Genomic DNA, 24,969 nt, shown 5'->3' on the forward strand with positions numbered 1-24,969 from the left:
GATGTGGAGAAGCTTCAGCTTCCTTTCTCTGCAGTCATCCTCTCCCCAAATACATTGTTTTGCATTTGCTCGCAGGGAAGTGGCAGCCCCTTTGGTGACTTCCTCAGGGCCTCAGTAGAGCTTCCTGTTGTCTACTCCCACCTCTCTTTACATTACTTTTAAATGTGTTTCTTTTGCTCACTTGGAAACATACTCTCTTTCCAATCATTTAAAAATAGATATATGACTTGAGATTTGGCTTAGGGCTGAGCCCCAAAGATCACTGTGTGTTTTACCTGTCCTCTCTCCCAACTCTAAGGTACATGACGTAAGTGACTCTGTCCTCCTCCTCCTTCCCTCTGCAGGACCCACAGAGAGACCTGACTTGGTTTTTAGAAATCCATGCTGTGTTTAATGCCTCCTCTGACTTCTGTATACAGTTCCCTATCTAAAAAATGCCTATCCATCTGGTAATTTCCAGGAAAAGAAAGGAAGTTTCCTGTTCCAAGTGTAGTCTCTGAGGGTATCAATGAAAGATCTAGGGAGAAACAACTTCATGAACACTATCCGTCCCTTACTCAATAATCCCAATTTGGTATATTTTTCCTGACATTTCAGGAAAATTCTTCTTATTGATTTTCCAATCATTGGATTATAATGCTCAGGGAAGACAGAAAACAATTTTTAAAAGGGTCAGGTTTCTATCTCAGAATTCTTGCACTTTAGCCAGTGGCCATAAATTGGTAGCCAGTGCTTTGCTTGGCTCTCAGAGGATTTGATTTCTGCTTTTACTTTGAATGACTGGTTCCCTTGTGTCCATAGACCTTGTCATCCTTTCCCATTGCTTTTCATCCACCTCACTCACAGCTATATTATACCTGCCCAGCCCCTGTGGACAATAGGTTTGTAACTGACTCTGGAGTTTAACCCTTTCTTCCCCCACTGGGTTTATAAGAGGCAGTGTTTATTTGGGAGTCTTTGTACCCCTCACAAGCACGGTACCTCAATGCTGACCCTGCAATATTTTTGGAAGATGGAATTTTAGGCTTTGTAGGTCATGTGCATTTTTATGGCATATTCTTCCTCCTCCTCTCTCTCTTTCTTCTCTTTTTACTTCTTCTTTTACTCCTCTTCTTCTTCTCATTCCTTTTGGCAACTTTTAAGAATGTAAAAACTACCAGCATGCGGGTCATACAAACACAGGTCAAAAGGCGGATTTGCCTAGCCAGATTGGCTGTAGTTTGCTGACCACCGATATGATATAGAAGAATAAAAGTGGGAAGATGCGCAAGTTGATATTTTTTAAAACTTAGGAGAGAGGTAAGATCTCATACCTCTGACCATTTTGATCCAGGTCGGGACATAAATTAACATACATGTTTTCAATACAAGGTAATAAAATCAGCACCCACTTACCACCATGACTCGGTAGACTGGGACATGCAAGGAAAAGAGGCATAAGAAGTGGAGATGGAGCCAAACACCAAAAAGACACTTCCTTGTGTGTGGGCAGAAGGCGGGTATGATATAATTGTGCCTCAAGATATGGGATAAAATCTGCCACTGATTGGCAGTGGTCTAACTGAGGCCCTGTTCTCCAGGCCCTTAGTTTTTACATTTGTAAAATGGCAGTAATAGATACCCTCTTCGTGTTGCTGCTGTGAAGATCATAAAACACGTACTTAAAATACATAAAATGTACCCGGCACCTGACAAATATTTCATAACTATTAGTTATTATGATTTTTTTTCATTTTATTGCAAATTCAATTACAAGAAGTTGATGATTCCTTCCATCATGCTTTAGAAGGTGTAGAGATGATGGACGGACAACCTGGATCCTTTATTCTGTGTGACATATAAAATACATCACATGCCAAGTTCGTGACCATGAAGCTTCATGGCTCAGAGGTGGAGGAGGTGACCAGCGCAGAGGTGCTATGAAATTCACCTTGTCTTCAGCCATTTATCTAAGTGAAGAGTCACTTCTTCCCTTCCAGATTTTTCTCATTTGCCTAAAATTAAAGGATTCAAGGATCCTGCTCATGGCAAAGCAAATCACAGAAAGGAAGTAGGCAAATGCTTTCCTGTTCCAATTCTTTTAGGGCACCCTTGATTGATTAATGAATTGGTTACTCTAGGAATATGGGGTCTTGCATGAGTGTATCATTTTAATTCAAGGAAGCTCCAACTCTTCCATTAACTTGCAATTTGAATGAGTCACATAGCATTTATGATCCTTCACTTCCTCACCAATAAAATAGGAGTAATAGCAACATTTCCCCATCTGGGCAGAAGGCAAAAATTTAAAGAATTAGAAAGCACTTTACAAGTCCAAGTGCTTTGTAAATATTTAATACTTAGCAGTTGAGGTAAATGTCAGGAGGGTGTGGAACTCACATTGGTCTTTTTGTTATGACAGTCACTTGGATGTGTTTAATTTCTCAATCCAAATGCTGGCGACCCTGAACTTTTCTGACCTGTTCTGCTTTTCTTATTTTTCTTCTTCTACTGTGTCCAAATGTTTCCTATCCGACATCAAATATCAGTCCATTCTAACTCCTGATTTGAGTTCATCAGGATCCCCGACTGACTCTCCCTAGTGCTCCTAAAGGCTTATGCAGGAAAACTTAGGCTTCCTGGGAAATTCCCTTGTTAGACAAAAGCACTCCTTTGTGTTTGAGCTGGACTGAATGCCTTTATCCCAAACAACCTTCATTGTTGGGAGTCCTCTCTTCTTTCTAGGTCAGCTTATTTCCACCCATAGGGTCAAGTGATTTCCTCTCAACTTCACAACCCTACTGCATGCTTGTAACTAACCAGATTCTGCATTTGCTAGTGGAAGCAAGGTTTGCTGATTGATAAGAGGGGTATAGAAAAATAAAATGTGATTACTTTAAAAATGCCTTTATATGGTGCCTGAAGTTCCCTCCAGGTTCTCTTTTCTCTAGACATTAGAAGAGTTTTTCTGTAAACACTTGTCTGGACATAGTTTCACAGGGCAGATTTGCTACCCTGTAAACACTGGTTCCCATTATTCATTGCTATGTCCATGTCTCACCAGCTCCGCTGCCAAATGCAGGAACATTTTTTACAACCAGTGATTTGCTTTGTAGTTTAGTGTGTTCTCAATTGCAGAAGCGGTTGACGAGCAAAGTCTTTTTGTGCCTTTTTATTGGAATAAAACAGAACAGGTTCTGGAATTCTTGAGGCTGCTGTGAAATAGGTAGATAGCGCGTCATTTTTGCTTACAAACAATAACCTTAATGGTGATTTAGTTATCGGAGGCTAGCCTATATTTGTATTGAGCTTCGCAGTTTGTGTTGGACTTTTGAGTATATTATCTCCTCATCTTTATAGTACTACTTTTGAGGCTTTTGGTTGATGGAGCCCAATAACAGTTTTAGAGGATAGAGGTAGAGCTAATAATTGGGAGTTATAGGCTGGAACATTTCTGTTACATTAAAAAGGAATGGAAGAAAGAAGGCCTGGGTGAAGAGAGGGAAGGCCGGAAGTCAGTCACTCAGCCTCAAAGTTTTCCTTTCCGCATCTAAAAAAGAAAAAACGAGATTTGCTTTCCTTATCTAAATAACGAAGATAACAACAATCCATATCCGATCCGTGTCACAGTGTCGTGGAACACCTGAAGTAAACGCTACATGAAACTAGTTCACCCAAAACGTACTTTAGAAGTTCTAGGAGGTATTATTCCTTATATTAATTACTATGATTCATTAGAAGTTGCATTTTAGTCCACTTAGGTTGCTATGACAAAACTACCCAAAACTGGTTGGCTTATAAACAACAGGAAGTTATTTCACACAGTTCTGTAGGCTGGGAAGACCAGGTGTGAGGGTTCATTTCTGTTTCAGAGCTGGGGCCTTTTTGCTCTGTCTTCTCCTAGCAGAAGGGCAAGGATCACTCTCAAGTATGAATCCTCTTTGTGAAAGTCGGACTCCATGACCTCATCACCTCCCAAATATTCCCACCCCCTATGCCATCACCTTGGAAGTTAGGGTTTCAACATGTGAGTTTGCGGGGGACCCAAATGTACACACCTAGCAGTCAGCCCACCCAGTTGCTTCATTCCTGACCTGTGGTTCTGTAGTGTCCAGGTAGCACATTAACTCCATGGTGTCAGTTGACACTCAACGGGATTGGGTGAGCTGTATATATGGTAACTTCTTAGGAGATCTGGTAGGAATGCAAAGTGGAATCACCCTTGGGAGTGTTGAGGAAAGGTCTGAATGGGGGAAAAGGAGAAAATGAGGTCCACCTGGTAAGGAAATGTGGGGAGCAGCAGAAGCTGACCTTCACAAAGAGCCTCTTATGTGCTGGCCCTGGGTCTGCCATCAGCCTCGGCAGTCAGCAGCTGCTGTACCCCAGGTGACAACTGAACGTTGATACCTTCCATGTCTTTGCACAGTGCTTGTGATTAGCTCTGCCTGAATTTATTTTGGTTTTTATTTCTTCTCTCAAAAAATCTGCTAGTTTATAGGATACTATGTCAGAGTTGGATGCAAATTGCTTTTCCTTTCTTTCTTAGAAAGTGCCACTCAAGGAACATGCGATACGTACATCATGAGGTTTGTTTAAACTGAAAACAAATGTACAGCTGACAGTGCTTTGATGCTTCAAAGTTGACAAAGTATTTTTTCAGCCATTGTGTCATTTATTTAGAGTATTAACTCTGTAGAGCAGGCAGCCTCAGTATTTTGAGGAAAATGAAGGTAATAACACCTATCTGCCTCCCAAGATTGAGAGGATTAAATGAGGTGACATCTGTGAAGAACCTTGCACAGCTCCCCGCATACAGTACACTCATTTCTAATTCTTGTATTTTATGGATAAAGAAACAAATTCACCGAGTATGTAATATATTCAAGGTCACAGGACAAGTTGAAGGTGGATCTAGCACTCAAGACTGTAACTCCGCTGTGCTCACTTGTTTATAAAGAAACTCCTTGATATTCAATTTAAATTCTTTATTATTAACTGTTGAGGGGGAGAAGGGGAGAGAGAAAATATTGTAAAGGTTGATGTGTAAAGACAGAGGTTAGAGACAATGAATACCTCCTCCCAGTGTGGTTAGGCTATCCTGTAAAATTGCTTGTGCCTGAGTATGGCTATGTAATCAAAAGAGCTTATGGGAATAAGATGCATTGAATTTTACTCCAAATTCCAGCTTCTCAGATTTCCATGTTTTAGTCCTGATTTTGCATATTAATAGGTGGCGGGCAACCCCTGGGGAAGCTAGGCCCACTCTAATAGAATCCAGGCTGGTTCACTTGAAGGCTTTTGTGAAAGCTTTTTGTATCTACTTTGCTTCTTGACCTCCCCAAAAAACTTCATGAAAATGTTGTTTCCTGCAACAGAAGTTTTTAGTGTCAAGAAAAAACAGCTCCCAGTGGAATTCAGAAGAAACAGAGTTCATGTTCTTTGGCTCCCAGCTTTTCTTTATGGCCCCTACTATAGTTTCAGTTATCTTCTCTGACATCTTCCTGTGGCAGATTCTTGTGATCATCTAAGATCTCTTCAAAACGTCCATCAAATTTTGCCCTGGGCCTTAGCTATTATATCTTCAATTCCCCACAATCCACCAGTCCAGGGGATACATTCAGAAGAGTATGGTGAACAGGAACAGTGCCTGGGGAATGATACAAACCTCCTCTGGAGCTGTTTCAACATGCCTCATCCAGCCTCCTCCCACTTCTTGCCTCCTAGGAGAATCCCAGAATGACTCACTTGTTCCCTTGTGTATTAGTTTACTGTAGTTGCTATAACAAAATACCATGGACTGGATGGCTTAAACAACAGAAATGTATTCATGGTCCTGGGGAACAGAAATCCAAGATCAAGGTGTCAGTAGGTTTGTTACTCCTGAGGCCTCTCTCCTTGGCTTGCAGATGGCTGACTTCCCCATATGATTTAATGTGGTTTTTCTCCATGCACATGCATCCTTGATATGTCTCTCTTTTTGTTTCTCTCTCTCCTCTCTTCTCTCTTCTCTCTTCTCTCTTCTCTCTCTCTCTCTCTCTCTCTCTCTCTCTCTCTCTCTCTCTCTCTCTCTCTCTTTCTCTCCACACCCCCTAATATTCTTTGATTACAAGGACGTGAAGCACTCAGATTATGGCCTACACCAGTGATCTTATTTTAATTTAATCTCTTTAAAGACCCTATTTGCAAGTCACACTCTGAAGTACTAGAAGATAGAGCTTCAATATATAAATTTTAGGGGGACACAATTCAACCCATAGCACCTTGTCAACCATTAAATCTTCATTCCTTGTTTTCTGTTCCTTTGGATCTTGCAGCTGGTTTCCATTCCAGTACAGGGGATACAGCTGCCTCCTCGCCGTGGGGGTCACCTCATGGAAGTCCCTTGTCTGGTTCTCCAAGCCCCATTCCTATGTCCCTGAAAAAGTGTGCAGACTTTCAAGTTGACTCTGGGGTTGGTGGAGACATTGCAGCATTTGTCATGGTGTCACATGGCCACAGCTGCTGACTGGGGTGACACTCTTCCACTAGAGTAACAACTTTTTTCCTTAAGACACAAAATGGGCAGACTTGAGTTCTCTTTCTTAAATGCCTCTAAGTATTCAGTCCACTTCTTCTGATTCACTCTTTCTATTTTATGTACCTTCCCTCTTAGAACTTTACAAGTTGTTAGAGGCTGGATTGAACAACAATTGAGATGTGTTCTACTCCAAAGCTGCCCAATCAGGCTATATCCAGTCATCCCTAACCATCTGGAAATCTCAGCAATCTCTATGCTGGGGGATTGTCTTCTCTCCCAGGCTTCTCAGAGAGCAAAAGGCAAACATTGTCCAGTCTAGTGCTGGCCGTGTGGTCCCAATAGTTCAATCATGGTCTTTTGTTGAAAGTGGCTACAACCCATATACATGCAGCATAAGGGGTCATCCCTTGGCTCTCAGGATAAAATATAGTTTGAACCCTAGAATTGCCACCTATTTGTTAGATAATCCAGGAGCACTTTTCCATAGGTCTCAGATTCTTCCTCAATAAGTAGTGATTATGAGAGTAACTACTACTTATGTCACCAGCATTAGATAAAGTGATATAAAGCCTAGTGCTTAGCAAGTACTCAATAAATTTTAGCTTTCATGGCCATTATGCAAAGAAAATTGGAAACTGACTTGAACTTAGGTTATAAACTTCCCTCTTCCTTCTTGCTCCTCCATTATTTGAATTCAACAAAAATATTTATTGAATATCTATAATATTCTCACTACTATGCTAAGGTCTTTATACTCATTGATCTTTAATTGCTCACCATAAGCCTTGAGGTTGGTATTATTACTGAGAGAACTTTACAACACTGGAATTATAGCCTTCAACAGACTGATACTATCCACTCCTGCCAGAGCTTACAGTACAGTGGGAAAGTTAGATGTTAAACTAGTCACTACCATGTAGTAATCACTCCAGCCTCCTGCTCCTGAGGAGATGCCTGCTTCTCCATAGTGATGACTGGATCTTGAAGTTTAAGCAGAGTTGTCCTTACCAGTGTCCTTACCAATGCATGTCGGGACTTTAGATCTCTGAACTCTTATATCCTGTGGAGGTCTTGTCAATAAGAGCCTTGAAGGCTTAGAGGTGGAAGGGAATGGAAAGAACATGATTGATTTGTTAGGTTAGAGCTAATTATTTGTAATTACCCGGGAAGTCAGACCCTTGCTCCATTCCTTCTTTCAGAAGGCACCCAACTGTTTAGAAATCCCAGGCAGCATGGTTTTGAAAGACAGTTGAAGAAAGAGAAACATTACTTGGTTGGGTAGATGGAAGTTTAGAAAAATCTGCTACTTAGAAATTCTGAATCATGGAACCTGGGCCCTGTCATTCCACAGAGAATGTGCCCAACACAAAATCAGTGTTTTATGGAGGAAAATTAGATGGATGCTTGTGCATGTCACACATGAACCAACCAAGCACGCCTACAGAGGCCCCAGTTACAAACCACAGCCAGGTTTTTGACACAGAGAGACATTCTTATCCATACAGAGTGATTCCTTAGAAGAGGAAAGCCACAGGCCACAGCATGATTCTGCCATAAATTATTATAATTTATTTATTGAACGATTTTGTGAGTATGTTTCTCAGAGAGGCCATTTGTCTACCTCATACTTTGTGAGGACTCAGGATAAAATTAGTCCCCTGCAGCACCCTGGTGATATTTGTCACAGTGTCATTTTAGGTGATATTTGTCACAGTGACTTTCCCACTGTACTGTAAGCATCATTTCAGATGCCTTTTTTTTTCTTCTCCAAATCATTAACTGTAAAGCTGCCTTCCTCTTGGTGTCTCAAGGCTGCAGAAAATAGAGTTAACACACCAGTACAGGAGGCATTTGATAACCAAAGGAGCATTCTGGAATTCTGGATTCTTCCTAACAGCTACCGTTCTAATGAACAAGCTCTACTGAATTTGATCCTTGCAACCGATGTGCTATGAAAGTAGAAATTCTTTAAGGCCAGGCAGAGTTGACTCATAGCCAATGTGCCCTTTCTATGGGGCTGCCTGTAAGAGTCTCCAAGATAGGTTCTGCATGTTACTTATTCCTAGAATATGCCTTTGTATCCAAAAAAGGAAACAGCTCTGAACTGAAGTTGATGGTATAATGATCTGAAGAACAGAAGAAAAACCTTTCATGCTCAAGAACCCTGAACCCACATCCACAAAGTGAGCCTTTTCAAGAGTGAGCCCTGCTCGACACAGCATTTCAGATGCCTTTTTTTTCCCCCCGCAAAGCATGAACTGTAATGCTGTCTTCCTCTTGGTGACTCAAGGCTACAGAAAGTAGAGTCAACACACCCTGCAGGAGGCATTTGATAACCAAAGGAGCATTGAAAAAGAGAAGCTAATTTACCCACGAGTCATCACCGCCGCTGTACCCTATTTAAAGTGTCAGTAATAAAACTCTATACCAAGGTTCTGAGCTTCCCAACTTTTAATTTTCATACCCTCATGGAGAGATAAGCATCTTGAAAGGAGCCAAATTGCCTCCTAGGGCTGTCAAAGGAAGCTCCAGTTTTGAAAATCTGCCCACTGCTTGTACACTCCCCCATTTTCATGAAATAAAATCTCCATACCAGACCCCTCTGCATAAATGATACAGCACTGGGGAGTGTTGAATGCTTTCAGTTGAAGTTCGTTTAGAGGAAGTTAAAGATTCAACAAGTCATCCTTATAACCCAGAATTAGGCCCCAGGCATCTGGCAGCAGCTGGGGTACTGATGACAGAGAAGAGAGGTTCCACCCCAAGTAGATGCAGGTTTGGCTTCTCCTTCTGGGTCTGGTTCTCGTGCCCTCAGTGGCTCAGGATTGGTCACCTCTCAGTGGGCCCCAGTTTCCTGCCCCTGCTCTATGAAGTGACCCTCAGGTCTGCGTGATCACCAAGGCCCTTCACTGCCCTGACAATCTATGACTCAGGTTAACAGAGCCCACCTTTTCTCATTAAATAGTAAGCAAGCAGGACTTGTCTCTTCCAAACCTGGTCCATCTAGGTTTTCCCAAACTGACCCCAGAGAGAGGATATTGGTCTCATTCATCCTGCTTGTACTGCTCTGCCATTGGCCATCTTTTATACCCTCTGGGTCTGAAAATAAGGAGTTCCTGACTCTTTTTATGGAACACCTGTGTTTGGGGGTAATGTGGTTGTATAGTTTCTTTAACTTGTGAAAGGGAAAAAGGAGAGAGCTAAGCATTCTTTTTTCTTTTCCCTGTGAGCAAGCCAAAATAGGCAGGGTATAATTTGACTTGGATTTATAAACTGTAATTGATTCATTTGGCTGAAAATACCTGGACTTTTTCTTCTTAGCTATTATTTACTAAGCCACCCATGGCGGGCACTATGTGGTAAGCTCCCTGCCCCCAATATACTATTTAAAATATTTAAATCACCATGAAGGGTAAGTGTTATTATTCTTGCTTCACAGAAGATGAAATGAAGTGTGAAGATAATAAGTAACTTGCTTAGGGTTTCACAACTTATGATGGAACCGAGATCCTGATTCATCCCAGTGATCCTAATGTAACATGTTAAATATATTGAAGAGACATAAGTAGGGGTAATTTTTCCACTTAGAAGAATAGTTTGTTGTAGAACTATACTCATTTTGAGGTCGTTTTTAAGGTCACTACTCTAATATTTACAATTCATTTTATTACTGTCCCTGGCACATAGACGGTAGTTGGTTTGCTTGTACAGATACTTAGATTTATGGATATAGGGTTTACATATAAAATGTCACTGTGGGGTTGTTGATAGAATTGACAAGGCATATTTTATTTCAAGAAACTTTCTTTCACAGTATCCACATTTGCACTCTGACCTGATGGCACAGTCATAGTCCTAGGACATTGACCCACAGTCTTTTGCTAAAAATATGTTAGTGGAAAGCTGGGCATGGATGGTGGTGCATACCTGTAATCCCAGTACCTTGAGAGGCTGAGTCAGGAGGATTACAAGTTTAAGGCCAGGTTGGCAATTTAGTAAGACCTTGCTTTAAAATAAAAATGAAAAGGTTAGGGATGTATCTCAGTGGTAGAGTGCCCCTGGGTTTCACCCCCAGAACCATCACCCCCACCAAAAAAAAAAAAAAAGAGTGCAAAGATTGGATACCACATTTTACTTTAGACATATTTTTCATTCAGCACTGCTGTTCTGTGATGTTGGTTAAATTGAGCACAGTCCCTGTCCTGTTCCTTCAGCCTGTTCTAAAAGCAATAGGAGTTTCTTTTTTGGATTTTTAAAGAGCCCTCTAGCATAGATTCATGTAGGCACAGCATAGAATTATTAATCATAATTATAGTGATTTTTAAGTATAGCTACACATGGAAGTACTCAAAAATTAATTTGAATAATTAACACATGCATGGGCTACATAATTTGGCAAGTACCCCAAGTCTCACCCAAGACCTTACTCTCATTCATATCATTCCTCACCCAGAACCAATCACAATTACCAGTCTCTTCCAGAATAGTCCAGAGATACTCTAGACATTCTTTTCTTTTTCCACTAATAGTAACATATTGTAAACAATTCTATATCTTCCATGGTAAATGAGATTTTTTTTAAAAAAGTGTCCAACACATTGGGATCAGTTAATAAATATTTTAACATTAATTCACAAAAGCATGCACAAGAGGGAGGGGACTGGAGGAGGCATATGTGCCCAGTCATCCCACCTCACAGTATGTTCTCAGAAAGATTTACCCTGCAAGCCAGATCTGTAATCTTTGCTAATTCCTCTGTACTACAGCTGGGCGCTGGATGGTATGGCAAAAGATCACAGGGCTTTGACTCAAAGTCACAGAGAATTGTTAGCCACTCATTAGACCAGCCATCAGGAAACAGAATTCTCATAGGAAACACGTGTGGTCACATTTAACACATCAGGGTAGCTGCTATTATTACAAAAGTAGGACACTTAGCCAAAAAGTAAAATAACTTGCTCCTATTCATCCCTCAGGTAAACAGACCCAATCTGCCTGAAAGTGTAGCTGCTCCTAACACTTCTCACCTGGCTCGTGTCTGGATCAGATGGCTTTATTCTCTGTAGCCATAGGCCTTGGACACCGTGGAAATGAACCTGTAGCTACCTCAGCTGCACTCTGGCATACATCTCTAAAGCTTTATGCATTTTTTTTCAGGGTTTTAATTTATTGTAACTGCCAATAGCAAGATGAGACAGACTTTGACCTTGCACATCAGCGGTCCTATATTCTTTACTGTGTTACCCAGCGGGGGAGTGTTTTATTAAGGAGTATTATCTGATCCTTTCTACTCCTGTTATCCAGGAGAACCTCCATCCTTTCCATCTTGGAATCACAGCAGGCTTCCAACAGCTCCTTCAGTGTAATGCAAAAAGAAATGGAGGAAAGTGTTGACTGAGAATCCTGGCAAACATTATTTAAGCTGAAGAGGAGCCCTGCAGATTGACTATTAGACCATTAGCGCCAGTAATGCCAGGATGCTATCTTGTCAGCATTCCAGTTTCAGATCTTTATGACTGCTTAATTACCAATACTATTCCACATCGCCTGCATGCGCCTCTTCAAGACCCTCCTGGAAGTTCCGTGTTGATTACAGCCAGCTAGGTGCACTCCCTACGATGTAGATCTTTAATAGCCTTCTTCACTCCAGAGCACCAGCAGAAAGAGTACAGATAATGGCTCAGATTTTCCCTTTTAAAATTTATGTTTTCGTTCTTATGTGCTAGTGGAAAGGTTTTGCAATACACTGTCTTCTTAAGAGTCCTTATTGGATAGAACTCTTTTTTTTTTTAAAGAGAGAGGGAGGAGAGAGAGAGAGAGAGAGAGAGAGAGAGAGAGAGAGAGAGAGAGAGAGAGAGAGAGAGAATTTTTTTTAATATTTATTTTTCAGTTTTTGGCGGACACAACATCTTTGTATGTGGTGCTGAGGATCGAACCAGGGCCGCACGCACGCCAGGCGAGCGCACTACCACTTGAGCCACATCCCCAGCCCCATAGAACTCTTTTTATTCTGCTGAAGAGTGAGCTGCCTTGGAGCTGTCCTTTAAACAGAGGTCTATTTCAAAATGTCTACCTTAATCTTACATTTTGTCTGGACTTCATTCATAAATTTAGTTAGTTATTGGAATAATTGTGGGAATTACATATTTGAGGCTAAAAGATGAGTGTAGTCCACAGAGGGTAGTTAATTAAGAAAATCGCTTTGCTGCAGAAATAGGTAGTTCTTGTCTTTTAAGAGTTAATCCTCACCCCCAAAATAATAATTATACCCACTGCCCGACAAGGCCTCTGAGGATGTCTATATAACTAGAAAAGACAGTCCAAGAGCTAAAATCACATTCAGGGATTTAAATGATAACTAGTCATTTCTTACAAATGTAGGTGTTCAAAACTAGACTTTTTGAAATTGAATGAATACAGAATTTGTAAACAAGAGTGTGAAAAATAATTTTGCTTCTACTGCACCAATGATGCAGAACAAAGTTAGTTCCTGTAAAATACATGGTGAGGAGAGAAGCCCTTATTGAGATGGAAAGAGAGGGAAGCAGGAGTTTCAATATATGGAGATTGAACAGATTGGCTTGTAACAAGTCAGCTGGGATAACTTTCTTATGGTCCAACTTGTTATCCGTGTTAATGATAATTATTAACTTCATACATTCTCTCACTAATATTCAGAAGTGTTCACTTGGCAACTTTTAATAACGACTGTTGCCTGGGATCATAGAGTGACTGCCCTAAGGGAAGACGACAGTGTCTTAGGTTCCTTCCAGCCCGTGGTACACGATGAAGACTGTGTATTGCAGAGTCTTTCCACTGGAAGGACATCTGTCCTTTCTCTGCTGTGGCCTCTGCTGCCACCAACTTCCTTCCTTCAATCCTCTTTGGGTTGCCTGAAAAACAGAGTCTGTCTGAGATGAGGACCACCATGTAGGTAGTTTATTTAGAAGGTAATCCGAAAAAGTGGAATGAGGAAAAGTCAGGATTGATACAGGGAAGGTGAATCCATAAAACAGGTAATATTGAGCTGGCTACCACTTTGCACAACTGGGGTTGAATTTCATTGGGTACCCTTATAGAGGAATTGTTCAGCCTGCCCTAGAATAATTAGAGTTTGAAGGCTGGACTGTTAGCCATGGTCTCCTCCCCTCACCCCTGCTCCTTCTCTCTCCTGTCCCATCCCAGCCTCCCATGAACTCCTGGTGCCTGGCTGAGTGAGTTCTGCAGCTAAGCAGAAGTTCTGAGGCTGAGACACTGAGGAGCTTGAAGATGAGAAACTCAGGGTCTGAAGGAACTGTCCACCACAGCTGTAGGCAAAGTCGGGGTGCAGGTGGTGGAAGGAGGGCTGTGGCGTGGAGCCCCCATATTCTACACCCCCCTACCCTCCTCCCTTTCTCTCCTTTCTAGGCTGCTCGCTGGGCCCCACTCGGCCTTGTGCTTCTTGACCACAGGCTTCAGTGGACCCTCACTGGTTCCCTGCTCTTCTTTTCAGCCCCACCTCCATCTCCCTGCTCTGCCCCTATTCCAACTTGTGACTCTGCCAACCTGCTTTTCTCCCTCCCTAGTTAACATCTTCTTTGGGGGCCTTACCTTTCTTATCTGTTTTCCATTTCGCTGCAACAACAACAGCAACCACAGGTGGTTTCCAAAGTTTGAAATGGGGTTAGAGATTGGTGAGTTAAATTGCAGCTGTCTCTTTAAGCTCTGGTGCTTTCCTTCCCTCATGTTACTCGAATCTCTTCCCCACTCCATGTTCCCTAGAAGGGCATCTCACCTAAAAATAGCTTTCGGAGTTTGAAAGCTGGAATGTGGCGTGGGCTGAGGAGCTCAGCTCCTTGTGCGTGTGTGGAGGGAACTTTATTCCGAGAGCTGAGTGAGATGCATAACCCTGCCTGGCAGGTGACGCAAGGTGACGGGACTCTGTGTTCTGTAGCAGAGAAGTCAAGGAAAGGAGCTAATTAAGGCCGGCAGGCCTGGGCCTGCAGCTGCCTCTTATCTGAAAGCCTGAGCATTATCAGGGGACGCAGGAACTCCGACTGACCATAATGCCCCCGTGTGTTTTTTAGGTGCCCATGAAGCAGGGCTCCTTTGTAAGGTACCAAAGCTGAACCTACAGCCAAAACATCGATGAATCTCCAAAGCCTTTCACTCTGTTGTCTTCCGTGAGCTTTCTTTCTAACTTCAAGAATCCAAAGATCTTAGCAGATCTTGAAGTAATCTCTTTTCTTCATGGAGAATGAACACAGCTTCAGACCTCCTGTCTTCATCCAGCATCTCTCTTTTGAGTTCTTCCATGCTTCTCGAGGACTGATCGTTGAGTTCTAATATTAATTTATCTGTTCACAAGTCTTCTACCTTTCCCACCAGACTGGAAATACCCTGTGGCAAGAACCATTTCCTAATGATAGTCATAACTTCCATTTACTGGGCATTTAATATGTGCTAGGCATGGTACTCGGGCTGTGTTAATCAGCTCAGCTGTCCATTACTATAACAAAATACCTGAGATAATCAACTTTTAAAAATAAAAGTTTACTTTCACTCACAGTTACAGAGGTTCCAATTCATGATCAGCTGGTCCCATTGCTTTGGACCTGTAATGTGGCAGTACATCATGGTGACAGCACATGGTGGAGCAAAACCACTCACCTCAGGACCAGGAAGCAAAAGAAAGTGAGGAGGGAGCCACAATCCCATCTTCCCCTTCAAGAGCCCTTAGCTCTCAAAGATGCCTCTACCTCCTAGTTTCACCACTTTCACCACTCTGGGGACCAAGCCTTCAGCAGATGGAACTTTAGGGGACAGTCAAGATCCAAACTGTAGCAGGTTCTAAGCATGTGTGATTTTCTTTATGACCATCTTGATGGGTAGGTATTATTACCTCCATTTTGTAGATGAGAAAAATTTGTTGTCGAGAGAGGTCAGGTATGCCCAGGGACACACAGTTTCAAGGGAGAGAACTGGGACATCTCCCTAGTTGCCGACATATCTAAGCCAGCGCACTAACTCGGGAGCTGTTATGGGTGTGTATGTGTGTACATCTACATATGTACCATTGGCCTTCCACATCTGTGGGTTCTGCAACCATGGATTTAACAAACCATAGATTGAAAATATTTTTAAAAAATTATTTCCGTACTGAACATGTTTGGACTTTTTTTTTTCTTGTCATTATTCCCTCAGCAATACAGCAACAACTACTTAACCTTGTATTATGAGTAACATAGACATGGCTCAGAGTATACTGAAGGATGTGGATAGGTATGTGCAGATAGGCATTGATTTATAGAAGGGATTTGGGCATCTGCAGAAATAGATCCTGAGACCATTGATCCCTCATAGATACCAAGGGATGACTGCATATATTTTTAAAATAAATGCTACATGCAGCTTATCTGAAATCTACTTCATTTACTTAGAAAACCCATAATCCCATGAATATTCTTGCATATTAAAATTCCATTTTTCTAATGCAGTTGGAACAAGTGTAGGGATAAAATAATCACATAGAAAAGGAACTTTGAAGTCACTACCTATCTTTATCTAAACTAGTGGTCTCAAAGTTATTTTTAACAGTAACATTTTCCCCAAAGGAATCTATATCAAACATCAATGAATAGACACAAATAAAAATGGCATTGTTATGTTTACATGAATTTATTTGATAAGTACGGCTTTATCACACTCATTAAAAAGCCAGCCAATTAGAGTAATAAGTCTGTTTCATTAGACAACAACTTTTAATTGGATGGTGGGGGTGACATTTGAAGTTTTATATGAGCCTCAGCATCTTGTTTGGATGGTCTAGGAGTGAGAGGATCGTGGTCTACACTGGAGAGTATTTGTAAGTGGTCATTATTATTTAACAGATGCCATTGCAATTGGCTACATATGTGCTGTAAGAGAAGCTTAATTTCAAGGTCCATGTAAAATAAATTAAACTTGGAGCAGCAGCCCAAACCTTAGTGCTCCACTGTGTCAAAGTTTTATGTAAGTCACATTTAAATACATGGGCACCACTTTTTATTACCATTTTTTAATAGTCAAGATAATTTTTAATTAAAAAATGAAATCCTAACCAAATATTTGTATAATCCCTTCACAGAAATCTACATTTCCTTGACATTCTAGGGTTTGGGGGAACTCACCAGGAAATCAGTGATTTAGCTTCCCCCCAAAATCTTAATGCATTTCTAAGAGCAGGGAGGCTACCCAAGATCATCTCAGGAATACACCTAAGTACTTAAATCCCCTAATTACGGTCAGAAAATTCTTCCTCATGCCTGACTTAAGACTCTTAAGCTGGTGCCTAATCTCAGCATAGTCTCTGGGAGGCTTTTGGAGAATATTTGATGACTGATAGATCGAGGTGCCTGTGGAGGGGCAAGGGAATCACTCACCCTCATTCTCAACAAATAAATATGCTATATTTCCCCACCCGCTCCTGATTTGGCATCGTGATTATCATGATCAGGCAGCTTCATTTTCTGTTTAGCTGATTGTCCTGCCAGAGCAGTAAATGACATCTGCAAGTCACCTCTGCATAGAAGGCATTTGCCAAGAGATATTTTCAAAGTTTGGGTTTATAAAAGGTATAAATGCCTTTCATAGTACTTAACATTGGTTTCTAATCTATCTTATTATAACTCAGGATAGGACAGAGTGGGTTGATCGCAGTGGGTCAGGCAAAAAGGAAAAGCCAGTAATTTGACCTGCCCGCTTGAGTCAGTAATTGGCTGCTCAGTTGTTGTTTAGTGAGTTGGATTCACTTGCAGCAGATAGAAACAGGAAATGGTAGGCAGATCTGAAAAATAGGCAAAGATCCATTTACGAAAATGGGGTCACAAGGTCGGAGAATCAGACTGGATGCTCACTGGCTATGTGTCCTGCTAAGAGGGCTTCAATCTAACCTTTCTGGTCCATGTCATGCTGTTTTGACCTGAGAGCCAGGGAGAATGCTGCACCCTCACATCAAGTTAAGAGCTGAAGGGTGAGGAGAGATTCACAGTTTGGGTTCCAAAGAAAGGTATTCAGCTACTCCTAGTGCATATGGAAATTTTCCCCATGGTCATAACATAGCTGGGGGTTTCCAGACAGCACCCAGGAAGTGACTTGATATAGATTAAGTCAGATTATAGCCTCTGTCTTTGCCCATATTATTTATGGCATCAGGTATCTCCAGAAGCTTTGATGGTAGTGCAGATATCTAAGAGAAAGTGGGAGCTAAGTTCTAAGCTATGTTTTAACTATAACTTCTTCAGTAAAATATGTAGAGAGTTTGAAGTTGGTTTACAAATAAGAAGGCAAGAGCTGTTGGCTTTCTGAACCTTGGCTACCACTTATGTCATTGATTTTTTACATGAAAGAGAACAAAAAGTAAGTCATGTCCCAAGATCTGAGTAAAAATAGGAGCAAAGGTGAAATCCTCTGCTAAGAGGAGGGAGTGCATGTGACCATGGGGGACACTAGAACCCCACAGTGGTTCTTCTTCCTTCCCTGTCTCTCCTTCCCCACCCTGGATTGTGCTTCCTGGAATCATTTCCCAAATAAACTATCTGCACCCTACTCTGAGTCTTGGGATCTGTTTTTGGGGTAAACCAAATAAGACAATGAGTTCAACAATGAAGCTACCTTCTTCAACTAAAAGTCTCCCTGCCTTTGAGGAGAATCACATGGTATGATGACAGATGCTAGGACAGCAGCCAGACTGGGCATCTCGACAGACCCAAAGCAGATCCTTCCTTGCACTTTCCTAGTCACAGCGTCAAAGTCGTTCTGAAATCACAAGTTCAAGGCACAGGAGAGCATTCTCCATTCCTTCTTTGTATGGCTTTATCACTCTTTTGCCTTAGTGCTTGTGGCATTTGGAGATTATAGGGAACCACAGTTGGAAAAAGTGCTCTATTTTGATTTTTTCCTACTGGTTTTAATTCCTCTTAACCACTAAATTGGTTTTAGTAGCTGCAGATGCCCCCTCCTGGGCCCCCCAGCACCATCACTTCCCGCTGCCCAAACCATCATTAGTCTCTTTCGTGTAAAAAGCCAACAGTCTCTGTTGCCTATCCCAGAAACAGTGAGCAGGGATGTGGCCAGAACAGCCCACTCCTACTATTTTCAGAGTTCAGGACATTAGAACAAATGGAGCCCCACGTACTTTAGGTCTAATATGTTCAAGTTATCAGTCTCACTTAGAAACATTAGATAAAATATATTGGGCTCCTCCTTTGCTGCACGGTATTGAGGATCCACAGAGTTCTGCTTTGGAACAGAGAGAAAGCTGGTGGGAGGCCAAGAAAGAAGGAACCCTGGCCAGAGGCTTGTCCTCTCTCCTCTTCTACCCCTGGCCCCTCAGGCACTGCACACATTTTGTGCTCCCATGTGGGGATATCCAAGCCCACACTGACTCTGTCCACGTCCCACTAAACTTTTGTCCCTTTTCCTGCTGGATCCTACAGAATTGGCCTGCTGTGGTGCAATGACCTCAGGAGGACTGACAGGGAGGAAGGATGCTCATATACCCTGGACCTAAGCTTGGGGCCAGTTTGGTGAATCTAAGATCTTGAAAAGGAACACAGGCTCTAATTGGGCATGTCCCCTTGGCTTACAGGACTTCTTATCCCATGGACAGCAATGTGACCCAGAAAAGAACTCTCAAAGAGTGGAGGGGGCAATGGCTCTGTTGCCTGGCTCAGTCCTGAACGGGCCTGCTCAGGACTGATGGACAGAAACCATCTAACACATCTTCCCTTCCACCTCAAGCCCATCCTAGGCCCTACTGAAAGGCTTGCTTTTTGAGCCACTTGAGGAAAGAGGGCTTTGTTTTCTATCTCATTTTCATTTGCTCTGAAAATGCCCTGCAGAGCCTCCCTTTAAAGGTAGAGAGTGGAAAGGCAGCGTCTGGCCCTGTGTCAGGGTCTGAGCATCACAATGGAAAGTCCCTCTTGACCCTGGCTCCCTTCCACCCTGCATTCCTGGCCATTTACCATCTGTGCCGGGGGAGGGGCCAGTCCAGCAGCAGGGTCAGCTGTGGGGCCTCCTGCCCCGGCTTCTGCTACAAGGCTGGAAAGTTCCTCATGAGGAAGAAAGGCAACCTCAGGGCTCTGGAGGCTCAGCGTCAATTGCTAACTGAGAATCTTCCTCAGTAAACCTGAAATGGAGTACCACGGGGTAAAGCTGGAATAAAAGAGCAAACTGGTGAGCAGGAGTTTCCATCCATTTCCTGGTCCGTTGGAGTCAACCAAGCATTCCTTTGGTCTGGGCCCCTTCTCTGTCAGAGCTCTGTATTTTAGCTCTCAACTTGTGCAACTTGGCAAAACAGTCTTAATGTAGAGTGGGCCCATTTGACTGGGGTTCACTGGGCTGCATCGCAGACTCTGTGATAGCAGGTGATATTTCATATCTTCTAGGCAGAACTGAAAGGAACATTAAACTGCATTTCCATTATCAGTGAGGTCCTTAGTGGCCTGAGGATCAGAATCGTAGCATTCTAATCAGTCTGCCTAATGTTTTTCTGGGTGGCTTCCTACAGGCCTATGATTAGCTTGCGTAGGAAGACTGAACCACTGTACTTAGTGGGAAAAGGGAATCTGTATGAATGCCTAAAGAGCCATGAACCAGGGAGAGACTCAGTACAAGTTCAAGGGTCTTTTAAGATTAGCAGAAGTTCCCTTCTGGAGAACCTAAGGATTTCTGCAAAGAGGATTGGCTCTTTTGGCTGGTGCTATGGTTTGGATGAGTGACCCACAAAGGTCTATGTGTCTAAGGCTTCATAGCCAAGGTGGCACTATCGAGAGGTTTTCGTACCTTTAAAAGGTGGGGCCCAGTGCAAAGTCCCTATGTCATTGTGGACATACCCCCAAAAGGGATTGTGAGACTCTAGCCTCTTCTTCTTCCTTTTTACCTGCTGGCCATGAGGAGGGAAGCTTTGCTCCTCCACGCATTTTCACCTTGATATGCTACCTCACCATGGGCCCAAAGCAATGGGGTCAACTGATCATGGACTAGAGCCTCCAAAATTGTGAGCCAAAATAGACCTTTCCTCATTATAAGTTAATTATCTCAGGTATTTTGTTATAGAGATAGAAAGCTGACTAACAGCTAGAATATTAAAATCCATGAAAACTGCTGTGAGGAAATCAGCAGTGAAATTAATGTTCAGAGAAGTCCAGACACTGGCCTTCTTGGCCTTTGCCCTTACGTGAATTATTTAGTGTCCCCAAGCCACTTAATAGTACTAGAAAATTTTTCTATTTGCCATCATAAATAATGATATTTTAGAATTTGATGTTGAAGATAAGGTCAAGGACATCTAAACTGAATACCAGTGTCAGGCTTAGTTCCTCTGTAAGGTGCAGCCCGGCAGACTTCTAGCCTCTGCAGGAATCCTCTGATGAGCGAGAACTCACTGCTGGTAGCCATGAGCATTTCTGATTGTTACAACTTTTCATTACCTATTAAAATACTGAATATTAACTCTCCAAAAACAGAGCCCTGTGTCCAAACCTACAGCATCCTCCCCAAGTGTGGGAAGATGTGCATTTGCAAAGTCGGTGGCTGGAACCCATGATAAACTGCAGGTACTGACCTTCACAAAAATAGAATATTTTACCTAGAATGTTGGCTAAGGAACGGGTTTTATTCTGTGTGAATGTATAAAGAAAATAACATCAAAATATATGAATACTTTCAATAGGGATAAAATTTCAAGATTCCTAATGTGTAAGAACACTTTGAAGTATATTCCAAGTAAAAGTTGTCAATAATCAATATAAAATAATAATATAATAATAATAATAATAAATTATCCACAGCATATATTCTTTACCCTCAGGCAGTTAGTCTGTGGAAGATATATTTGAAGTGGGAAAATTTATGCCTATATTCACTCATTTGTTCTTTTGTACATTAATCATGTATTTATTGGGGATCAACTATGAACTCAGCCCTAAGACAACTGAGATGAAAAACCTGAGTTTTTCAAATGAAGAAGTTCAGAGCCTGGTGGGAGAGATGATGATGTAAACCATTATGATGACTCACTGAGAAAGGATGCCCGGGCGCTCCTGGGACAGACTGACAATTGCACCTGGATTAAATCAGAAGGCTTTCCCAAGGTAAAGGGAACCAGTGTAGATTGAATATCAGCTGCTTCTCTTCCTTGCTTTCTCCAGAATCCCTGGTTCCTTGATGAGTTAGAGATTTGGTTTTTTTTATGAACCCGGCCTCTGGCTGTGTTTTCAACCCTGCTGGGTAGGTAGGGCAACATCACAAATAAAGGGAGTGCTTGATAAATATGAAAAAAGGAGAAGGAGAAAGCAAGAAAAAAGAAGAAGGCACCTCAGTTACCCTTCATTTCAGCCCCTGGCGATTGACTCTGCTTGTGCCAAGGAACTGTGTCTCAGAGGGCTTGACATCACATGAAACCTTGCATAGAAATGTAATTGTCTTGCCCTGTGTTGTTTATCACTCCTTTAAAAGAGACACACTGAAACTGTGAAACCCAAGTCTGTCTTTTTCTCTTTTTTCAACCACTTTTCTCCCTGTCATGCAGAACTCATGAAGAAAACTAATTTGCTTTTGCTTTCTGGGCTCTGTTAAATAACTCCCAGTCTTATTTTTTTTTTATAAGAACCAAGAAAGATGAGCATTGGATAAAAATAAAATGTAAACCCCACTTAAATACAGGCAATTTCTCCTTCATTAACAGTTGGGATAATGAACCAAATTCCATACTTCTCCCACAAGGATATTGTGAGTTTAATGAGACCAAACAAGCACATGCTTTGAATTTCAAGTATTTAGGCTAAATTTGTTTTTGGGAGAACTGAATGGGTTAAAGTGAGACTGAATGACCTTGGATGCACCTTATTAAATGAAATGGAGCAGCACATGTAGAGAAAAGGAAAAGAGAAGGAAGAAAAAAAAGAAGAGAAAGTGAAAGGTTGGATATATATTTTAAAACTTCTTCAGTTGTGTATTGAAAGAGAATTCAACTGTGATGGGGATTTATGTCTTTTGGATACATGAAATTTCTCCAATTTGTGCTATTATGTAGCTTATCTTTTCACAGAAATCCAGGACTGCTGACAGATCAAGAGGTTTAACATTTCAGATCCTTTCAGCATTCAGCAAATGCAATAAATATCAGAGGTGACTTGTACTGAATGTAAGAACAGATGTTGTTTCTGCAGGAAGCAGGATGGAAACTTACACCCACAGGCTTGCAATAACTTTGAGGTTTTCTTCTATACCTTGCTCTAAATGTGACTTGAAACCTGCCACCATGATATTTTAATACATTTATTACCTCTTGACAATTCCTCGAAGGGCATCCATCTTGCTCAAGTTGTTACCTGAACAGGAGGTCATTTCCCAAGCTCATCTGTTAGTTAGACTCAGGGAGGCTTCTAAACTTTTTACTTGAGGGATCAGAATTTGTATTTACATCTCGCCCTCTTCAAGTAATTCTTGGAAATAGTCTAGGAGAGTGGTGCTTGCTTCCTATCTAGATTTGAGTACTTTGTGTGTGTGTGTGTGTGTGTGTGTGTGTAGAAACCTCTTTACTATTATTTTATTAAAAATGTCTACATCTTCAGTTTTATTCCTTTTTAAAGAAATTCCAAAAATCAGTTTAACAACAATGATGATTCAATACAAAACAATTTTACCAACAGGATACAATAGGGCAGATGACCATGACTTTTATGGGAGTATTTTTAAAATTATTTATTGTATTATGGTAAAAAAGAGAGTTTTAAACAGTCAAACGTTCAACCATGAACTTTTATTTATTTATTTATTTTGACAATTGAAACATGTTTGATTTTATTGATGCCAAGGGGTGAATTTAAATCATTTAGGACAATGTTTTGTATTTGATACCTTTTAATTTTTCACTTGAAAAAATAGTAGACAGTGTAACATTATGAAAAACAAAAATTTATGTATCCTCATTTAAAACTCTCCTCCAAACTTCCTATTTTGCACTGATATATTACAATCCTAATTACCATGGTTGTACAGGACACCATGGAAGAGAAGGGAATGGAGGGAATGGTCTAGATTGAACCTAAGTGATATTCATTGCTGGGATTCAGGTATGTCTGGCCACTTCTGTATGCTGCAGGGGTCAGAGGAGAAGTGGGTTTTCTGAGGATCTCTAAATCAGGAATTTGCATTCAGTGAAGACACACATTTTAAGCCTTTCAATAGCCATCCATTTGCTATTACTCGAGTTATCTTCAAGGGACAACACCCAATAATTTTTTTTCTTTATATATGACAGCGGAATGCATTACAATTCTTATTACACATATAAAGCACAATTTTTCCTCTCCCTGGTTGTATACAAAGTATATTCACACCAATTCGTGTCTTCATACATGTACTTTGAATAATAATGTCCATCACATTCCACCATCATTTCTAACCACCTGCCCACTCCCTTCCCCTTCCACCCCTCTGTCCTATCTAGAGTTCCTCTATTCCTCCCATGCTCCCCCTCCCGACCCCCCTATGTTGAGTACCATTATTTTTAATGAAGAATGCCTTTGCCAGATAGAAAGGACTCAGGTAGATGCCTCCATGGCTCTGTTTCCTCTGAAGTGTGGGTTTATTTATTGTGGCAGGCTCGCTCTCTGTGAGATTCAATATTGGAAAAACTGAAATTAAACAGCTCACCAGCATTGATGGCAGGAGTCTGGCTCCCACTGGAGACAGCGTTATGGATGGCTTTTCTCACACTGTACTCTCAAATGTAATCTGACATAGGTGGGGCTCTGTCTCCAAGGTGAGCAAAGGAAAATGTTTCAGAAGTACATGTGGAAGGTACCCTTGGTATCTCTGCAGTGCAAAAGATGTTATTGTTCCTCTGGCAGACTAATTTCAACTCAGTTAAAGAGAAAAACATCAAATATTCATGCTTCTGGTATGGGATCATAAATAATATGGTATAAGAGACTCCAGGAATCAAAACATTTCTTCAAATATGACCTGGCCTAAGACTGTTGCAGACACTTCCTCTTTTGATTCTAGCTCTGTTCTGTTCCTGAATTTCCTCTTTTGTATAATAATATCAAGAGCTATTTTTCATAGAACCCTTTACAGGTACTAATGTAAATTATCTCTTTTAATCCTTCATAAGAACTTCAAGTTGTTATTATTGAAAATGAAATATTATTGCATGTTATAACATGGGTGAACCTCAGAAATATTTTACTGAGTCAAAAAAGTTGGACAAACAAAGGTAGTATACTTCCACTCATAGAAAATTCTAGACTAAGCAATTAGATCTGAAGCAGGTCAGTGACTTCTTTTCTAGGAACAGGATGATGACTGAAAAAAAGCATGAGAGGAATAGCTTCCGTCAGAGAGGATAATGTTCTCCTGATAGAAATTTTATATGTCAATATGTGTTCCTTCAAGCTGATTTAAAGATGCACTGAAGATCTGAGCATTTCACTCATTTAACCAAA

General features: G+C 41.3%; 1 protein-coding gene across 1 annotated transcript in view; it reads left to right on the forward strand.

The window, feature by feature from the left end:
• The window catches only part of Sntb1 (syntrophin beta 1), a 234,014-nt gene that overhangs the window by 53,028 nt on the left and 156,017 nt on the right, over positions 1-24,969 (forward strand). The gene's annotated exons all lie outside the window — the stretch shown is intronic.

The sequence above is a fragment of the Marmota flaviventris genome, chromosome 15, assembly GCF_047511675.1.
Source record: "Marmota flaviventris isolate mMarFla1 chromosome 15, mMarFla1.hap1, whole genome shotgun sequence".
Taxonomy (NCBI): Eukaryota; Metazoa; Chordata; class Mammalia; order Rodentia; family Sciuridae; genus Marmota; species Marmota flaviventris.